Here is an 8,601-nt window from a genome sequence, read left to right on the forward strand (position 1 = left end):
ACCCCCCATCCTTTCTCGGACCTCGAACCCTCTTTGATTGCTGTATCAAGCCCTTCTCGGGAAAGAGAGAGAATGGATGGTGATGAATCAACCTGGAAGACGGGTGCACAAGAAATGGCTGATTTTAAAATTGAGAACAGCTGAAATGATATACTCAGAAACATTGTTAATGTCTAAAAGCATAAAGCTGCAGACATGTTGCTGAAACTTGCATTGAATTAGGCGGGTAAAGTCATACAGCACAGAAACAGACTCTGCAGTCCAGCTCACCCATGCTGACTGGATATCCTAGATTAATCTCGTGACCCATTTGCCAGGATTTGACCCATATCCCTCTCAACCCTTCCAATACATATACCCAACCAGAGGCCTTTTAAATGTTATAATGGTACGAGCTTCCATCACTTCCTCTGGTAGCCCATTCCACACACGCACCGCCCTCTGTATGAAAAAAATACAAATCTATGCCTTCCTCACTCCCTAGTTTTATCTGTACTGATACCTTCGGTGATCTCTGGACTTGGACAGCAAGGTTCCTTTGTTCCTCAGCACTCTGTAGGGACCTACTATTTATTGATTACTTTCCTCCATTATTACATTTCCCAGAATGCCTGGAGATTAAATTCCATCTCTCTGCCCCATTTACCAGCTGATTGGTATCAAACTGTGGCCAGAGACCATCCTCCTCACTGTCAATACCACCACCTTTGCAGAGATTACTCCTAAACAGGGGAGGGCAGCACTGTCTCCAGCTAAGCAGAGGGAATTGTGTGTGGGTGTTGTGGGGGCTTGGAAACTTTGCAAGCTCCCTTTCCTTCATTTTTTAATCCCACCAAATCCATGTGGTTTGAGTTTTTATAACAGAAAACAGCACAGGGTTTAATTTTAACTTCCCACTGGCTGAAACTTTGTCCTGCCCTCTAACATCGGAGAGTAAAACACTTTAGTTCCCCTCCCCTCCCTCCATGTGTAACACAGAGTTGAGGGATTGGCACCGGTTGTTATTTTGTGATCTATTCCAAATGAAATTTTATCTCTGCGCAGGTGCAAGTGAACAGTCTGTTTTTGTGCTTTCTGCGAATCAGGCTAGCAGCTTTTAAATCCTTATGTTAAGCAGCAGAAGCAAACAGTAGATTAGCAATTGTATTTTGGGAGTGGAAATTCTAGCCCTGGTAATCCCGTTGGCTCAACAGAGAGAGAGGGAGAGGATGTCACATCTAAAGTGCATACAGAAGAGTTGTTACACTTGTTCAGTCAGTTGAGTTGGTTCTTCCCTCAGATGTGACTGGATGTTGCTTTTCATGGATCATAATTAAACTACAACGGAACACATTAAATTCAAGGAATTCAATTGAAAGGGCAATTTGAGTGAATGAATGGAAAACTGCTTAAAGATTGGCTCCTGGTCTTTTACTTCACCAATTAGAAGTTGTTGGTTTGACAGCTCTCCTAATCATAGAATCCCTACATTGTGGGAGCAGGCCATTTGGCCCATCGAGTCAAGACTGACCCTCCAAACAGAATCCCATCCAGACTCACAAAAATGTGCACCGCATGTGTGCAGAGAAGGGGATGCTGGGAGTGAGTGGGATGCTTTCACCACCACCATCTCCCTCCAAGACCCAAACACCCCACAGCACCACCTGTCCATTCCTCCACCACCACAGTGCCTCTGGCCTTAACCCCTGCCAACCACAGTGCCATTGTCCATTCTCCCCGCCACCCATAGCATCCCCTTACATTCTACTCGCCACCCACAGTGCCCCCTGTCCATTCTCCCCGCCACCCACAGCACCCAGTCCATTCTCCCCCACCACACACAGCATCCCCTGTCCATTCTCCCCACCACACACAGTGCCCCCTGTCCATTCTCCCCACCCCCCACAGCACCCAGTCCATTCTCCCAGCCACCCACAGCATCCCCTGACCATTCTCCTTGCCACACACAGTGCCCCTGTCCATTCTCCCCACTACACACTGCATCCCCTGTCCATTCTCCCCCACCAACCACTGCACGACCTGCCCATTCTCCCCTGTAGCACCCACAGCACCTCCATCCAATCTCCCCCGCCATTCATGGCTCTGCCCTCTCCATTCCCCCGTGCCACCCACGGCACCCTTGGCCAATCCCTCGCCACCTCCGGCACACCGTCCATTCTCTTTCTCTTTCTTTCTCTCACCCCCACCCTCTGCATCCCTGTCCAGTCCCTCTTCCCATCTTCTGACTCCCCATGCGTTTTCTCTCTCCCCCACACCCTCTGCTCTCCATCCCTCTGTTCCCCCATCTATTCTCTTTCTCAGCCCACGTTGCCGAGTTTCCTAGCCCACCTTGGCAGTGGCCGGGCCGGGCGGCCATCAACTCTGGCTATTGCAGCCCCCGACTCTTTGCAGTGGTCCGCTCGCCAACACCCCGCCACGTGCACGGGTCAGTGACGCTGCCGAACCGATTGCTGGTCCCGTTTCGGCCTCTGCTTTTCCTAAGGCAAAGCTGCTGCATGCCTCGTAACACTCAGTGGGCGACATGGTGGAGGAGATCCTGCCTCGGTCGCTGCGGTGCGTGGGGGCAAGCATCGCCTCTTGGGCGGCCTTTTTTCCCAATAGACATATGTTTCCGCTGGCCGCACCAGGCTGGTGCTCCCCACAGCTTCCTGCCACCCTGCTACGCGCGCACACCGGCGTGCAGGTGGGTGCTGCTAATGTGGGAAGTGTATGTGCGGTCTGGGTCGCTTTCCTCTGGCGAGGGAGAGACCTTAAACAAACTCAGACAACTCTTAATGGTGGATCACTCGGCTCGTGCGTTGATGAAGAAAGCAGCTAGCTGCGAGAATTAATGTGAATTGCAGGATACATTGATCATCGACAGTTTGAACGCACTTTGCGGCCCGGGTTCTTCCTGGGGCCACGCCTGTCTGAGGGTCATTTGGCATTTAATCGCACTCGTCTTGGCTGGCGAGAGCGCGGCTGAGGTGTCGCAGAGGACCCGTCCTCTTTGTCCCCCTAAGTTCAGACTCCGCAGCCCTCTGGCATCAGAGCACTTGGCCTTTCCCCGCACCCTGCACATTCCATGCGTCAGGCTCGACGCCATCCCCCCGCCAGGGAGCGCGGCCTGGCGTCCGTCTGTGTCGTGGCAGTGGGGCCAGTACGGCTGTCACCGGTCCCAGAATGGCCGTCGGTGGTTCACACGGCGACGTGCACCGCTTCGTCTTTGGGACACGGAGCTGCCTCAAAATGTTGAGCTTCCTGTGGGGTCTGCCTAGGCTCTGCACGTCCGCACTGGGTCTGACTCTCGGTTGGCTGGCAGTAGAAACAGTGAAGGGAGCCGCGGAGGTCTGGTGCTGGTGCGCTGCCGGCCTCACCGTGGAGCTCGCCTGTTTGACACGCTGACCCGACTCGATGGTTGATCGATTGAGAGTGATGAGAGGCACAGACCGTATCTGGGAGCTGCAGGCCGCCCGTTGCTGCAGCCGCCCGTCTCGTGGTTCGTCCTTGGCCTTAAGTGGCCGGTGGGGTGTCTGATCCTGTCTCCCCTGCTGGCGCTGAGTCCCTGGCCGAGGGAGGAGGTTTTCGTCGAACGCTGTGACTTCGACGGTCGCACGTGCAAGGAGCACTGGCTTTTGGCTCTCCCGTTCAGTCCGCAAGTTTCTGCTCGGTCCTGCCACCGGTCTCGGGAGGCACGGAGGGGTTGGCGGCCGTGGTGTGCGCACGGTCACCGTGCAGGCATACCTATCATACCACCGGCCAACCATCGGGAGGACGGCGGAACGTCGGGCTATCGGGGGCCAAGTCGCCAGAAGGCCACCGCTGTGTCTTCCGTACCCTGTCACCGTCAGCATGCCTTCCTCAACTCGTCCGGCTCGGGGCCGCTGGGTTCAGGAGCGGCGTCGCCCGCCGGCCCCACTGAAGGCTATGCCATTCTGCGGCTGGTGATCGATGTGCATGCCGTGCCTGTGCGCCCATTCGCCACTTGTGTCTTAGCGCTTCTCTCTCCCTCTCTCTGACCGTCGGGCAGTCTGTCTGCTGGCGCCTCGCACGTCCTCGGCGGCGAGTCGTCACCACTGTGCCCGGGCCTCTGGCAAGGCAGGAATCGGGCTGAACCTTCCGCTCGAGTAAGTTGCCGGCACTTCCGAGATTCGCCTCCTGCCGTGGATGGGGGAGCGTCTCCGGTCCCGTGAATTTGCGCCGAGCACGTCCCCGTGCGTCGTTGGTGGCAGGGGCGGCCACTCGTCGACACCATCGCTGGCAAGGGTGGTGAGCGACGTGCGGGTGGCTGGCTCTCTGACCGTCGCAGCATCGGCCAAACCCCCCCTGCGGTGAGACGTTGCCCGCCCACTAAGAGGTGGGGGCGTGCACGCTGGCGGTGCGGCCTGGCCATCCTCTGACTCTGGGTACGACCTCAGATCAGACGCGACAACCCGCTGAATTTAAGCACATTACTAAATGGTGGAAAAGAAACTAACCAGGATTCCCTTTGTAACTGTGAGTGAACAGGGAGAGCCCAGCGCCGAATCCCCGCTTGCCTGACGGGCGAGGGAAATGTGGCGTATAGAAGCGCTTTCTCTGACGGTGCCCAGATGCTTAAGTCCTCCTGATCGAGGCCTAGCCTGAGGACGGTGTGAGGCCGGTGGCGGTGCGAGGCTCGTCTAGATTGTGTCTTCTTGGAGTCGGGTTGCTTGTGAATGCAGCTCAAAGTGGGTGGTAAACTCCATCTAAGGCTAAATACTGGCACGAGACCGATAGTCAACAAGTACTGTAAGGGAAAGTTGAAAAGAATTTTGAAGAAAGAGTTCAAGAGGGTATGAAACCGTTAAGAGGAAAACAGGTGTGGTCCGCGCAGTCTGCCCGGAGGATTCAACTTGGCGGCTCCAATCGGTCACGTTGGGGTCTGGCGGATCTCCGCTGCTGGGACTGCTCCCGGCATGGGCACAGCTGTCGCCTGGCGCATTTCCTCCGCTGGTGGTGCGCCACAACTGGCTTCGGGTCAGCTTGGAAGGCCGGTGGATTTGGAAGGTGGCCCACTGCTCCTTGGGGCGAGTGTTACAGCCCCCAGGCATTATCCATCACCGCACCGCCGGAGTCGAGGGAAGGGACCACTGCCACGCCCTCCCGCCCCCCTCGGGGGGTGCGTGGAACCGCGTGTGGCGAGCGGGCTCGCCATGCTCCCGGTGGGTCTGTCGACCGGGGTGTAATGTCCTCAGTGCGCCCCAACCACGTCCTGCCACCGAGTCGGGTCGAGCCATGCTGAGCTGGTGCCAGAGGGCCCTTCCTGTGGATCAGCCCAGCTGCGGTGCCCATCGTCCTACCATGGCAGACGGGTGGCCTTGGCTGGCCACCTTAGTAACTGACGTAGCACTGCTGCGGACGAGGGGAATCTGACTGTTTAATTAAAACAAAGCATCGCGAAGGCCACAGGTCGGTGTTCACGCGATGTGATTTCTGCCAAGTGTTCTGAATGTCAAAGTGCAGAAATTTATTGAAGCGTGGGTAAACGGCGGGAGTAACTATGACTCTCTAATCCCCTCTCTTGGGAGATGTGACTACAGTGTTTTTAAGGTTGTTGGTCTCCGACCGGTGCCTGCATAGTCACCTTTGTGATTTGTTTATACGTATTTTGTCGATCACAAAGTAAGGTCGAACCTCCACGTGGTTCCCCCTGGTAACGGCCTGTATGAGGAAGCTTTTGCCGGGAAGGTGATTTTAAATTGTCTTGTGGTTGTTTTAGTCTGGTCTTATCAGTGTTTTTACCATCGTTTTTATCTTTGGTCTGAACTTGATTTCAGCAGTGTTATATGCCACTGACTGTTTTTATTGTTTTCTCCATCGTTTGAGCATTACTCAGACCAGGCCGGCTAATACGACCTCCAGAAAAGATAAGAGACGGCTGGTGACCATTCAGTCTGGTTGAAACCAAATTTGGCAGAGGCGATTATGGCCAATTCCAAAATTTCCAGTTGAGTGGGAGACCGGGAAAATAACCGCCCCCCACGGTTGCTTTTGGCGGCTCCATGCGCTAAATGTATGAGCCAAAAAGGGACTGGGCAATCCGTCTTGACTCAGACTCAGACGGAAGAGACCATAAGAATTATTCCGGCAAGGCTGTCCTCGGGCAGGCACGAGGGAGCTGTTAACATTGACCAGAATAATCAGGACAGAATTCAAAGGGAAGGGCATGTAGAGGAGTCCCCTCGACAGCCAAGTCCATTTAACAGCCGGATGATTTTAAATTCAAATTTTAAAGGGCCATTTGTTTTTAGTCGATGTGGAGATTTAGAGAGCAATGAGGAGAGGTACAAAGGAAGAATTATTCACCCGGTAATTAAAGAAACAGATAAACTAGAGTTAATAATTAAATACCCTAAAAAGATTTTAAATGTAATTATTGTAATAATATCTACAATACCACAGGGGTGTTTAGGAAACACTTGAAAATATGCAAGGGAATTAAATCAGTGAGGATTAGGTGCAGTAAATGCGATTGGGAAGGGAACTATCAGGCGGTAGCGTGCCAATATCCAAAATGTAAGATGAGTGATAATGTTAGTAGTAGTAGTGATCGTACCAGTAATAGTAATGAAGGAGGTGGATTAGAAAAATCATACCAGTGTGAAGGATGCCCGTTAAAATTTAAATCAGCCAGAGGGTTGGGGCAACACGAAAGACATGCTCAACCCATCTTGAGAAATGAGAGAAGGAAAGAAGGGAAGACGAAGAGTAAGGATAAGATAGATAAGAGAGAGGGAAACAAGAGGGGAGTATGGTCTAAGGTTGAGGTGGAAAAGTTGCAACAACTATAATTAGAGTTTAGCGGCTGTAAGACTATCAATAAAAGTATCGCAGAGAGAATCGGTTCTAAAACCGCGAAACAAATTTCGGGTAAAAGGAGATTATTGAATAAGAAGAATAAAACTAGCGACAATAATAAGGGTATAGAGTTAGAAATGATCTTTAATATTAATGACAATAATGAAATTCAAGATAGTGATCTGGTGTTAGATAGGGTGTTGGAGGAAGAAAGATTGAATGAACAGAGGGACCAAGAGAACGCTATTATTAGGGATTGTCAAGATTATAATGGTAGGTCGATATTAGAATTGATAAAAATAATTGAAGATGACCTGGGTAAGAATAAAGTTGTTAGTAAGGATCATGAGAATAGTATGGGTATGATAATGGATAAATTAGGAAAGAAAAAGGATGATGGGATAGGTAAGAAGGCAACTCATGTTAAAAGAGTAAGTTTTAAGCTAAGGGATAGTGGGCAAAGAAAGAAGAAGGAAAACAAAGCTAAGAAAAGGTATAGTAAAAAGAAGGGAGAATTTAAAGAAATGCAAGTTCTATATAAAACTAAGAGGCAGTATTTAGCAAGAACCCTAATGGGGGGCCCCAGTTAAGAGTGAATGTCCCCTGAGCAAGGTAGAGTTAGAGGAATATTTTAAGGAAAGACTAACAAATTTGAATGAAAATAATAATTTAAGGGGTTTTGCTAAATATAAAAATCAAAGTGAGGGATCCTTAAGTGGCATTCTGACTGGTCCTGTGACGGTGGAAGACGTGGATCTAGCTGTAAAGGCGATGAACGTAAAAACCACTGCAGGGCCAGACAGGGTAATACTTAAAGAAATAATTAAGATATCTATTTAGGATGATTTATTATTTCCTAGACTATTTACCATTTGGATAAAAACTGGTAAAATTCCAGACCAGTTAAAAATAAGTAGAACGGTTCTGATCCCTAAGGTGAGAATAGAAGATGAGTTAAAAGATATAAATAATTGGAGGCTGATTACTATAGGGCCAATTATGCTTAGAATCTTTACAAAAATCGTTGCGAATAGACATAGTAAAGCGATAAATCTGAATAAAAGGCAGAAAGGATTTATGACCGGCGTAGCAGGATGTGAGAACATAAAAATCCTGGAAAATGTTATGAAAGGTGCTAAAAAGAATAAGAGGAATTTAGCTGTGGTTTTTGTAGATATAGCAAAAGCCTTTGATACCATCAGTCAGAGATTAATTATAACAGCATTGAAAAGATTTCAGCTCCCGCAAATTTTTATTAAACTAATTACAAACTTATATGAGAATAATTTTACTCAGGTGGAAGGTTTTAAATGTAAAACCGGAAACATTGAAATTTTAAGAGGAGTAAAGCAAGGTGACGCATTGTCACTGACCCTTTTTACACCTTCCGCAATCGATCACAGACGGAGTGCTTTATGCTAAAGCCCGTGATGGAGGCCTGGCGTTAAATAGACTGTCAACTTTTATTCCAATCTCGATTGTGAGGAAATATGGGACGTTACATAAATCTGAAGACGAAATATTGCACGCCTCGTTTCGGTTTGAGAGTGAGAGTGTAGTGGAGAAAATGCATAAATGGAGTAAATTAAGGGTTATGGAAAAGATCTGGAATCCTAACATTAATCGACAATTGGATGAAGCAGATACCATCATAGAAGATAGTGAAGATGGGATGGAGGAGTTTGCGAGTACTAACTATGCAAACTGGAGATCTGTGGAGATACAGAGATGGATGGCCCTCCCCTGTCAAAGGGCAGGTGTGCATTATTATAAGAATGATAGTGTATCAAATAATTGGTTGAC

At 49.8% G+C, this 8,601-nt stretch overlaps 1 long non-coding RNA gene and 1 other non-coding gene across 2 annotated transcripts in view; both read left to right on the forward strand.

The window, feature by feature from the left end:
* LOC140460657 (uncharacterized) overlaps positions 1-8,601 on the forward strand; it is a 76,254-nt gene that overhangs the window by 24,085 nt on the left and 43,568 nt on the right. The window lies entirely within an intron of this gene.
* Positions 2,767-2,919, forward strand: LOC140461175 (5.8S ribosomal RNA). The gene has a single exon (XR_011954496.1). It is a non-coding gene; the product is annotated as a 5.8S ribosomal RNA (ribosomal RNA).

This window comes from Chiloscyllium punctatum, chromosome 36 (assembly GCF_047496795.1).
Source record: "Chiloscyllium punctatum isolate Juve2018m chromosome 36, sChiPun1.3, whole genome shotgun sequence".
NCBI classification, from domain to species: domain Eukaryota; kingdom Metazoa; phylum Chordata; class Chondrichthyes; order Orectolobiformes; family Hemiscylliidae; genus Chiloscyllium; species Chiloscyllium punctatum.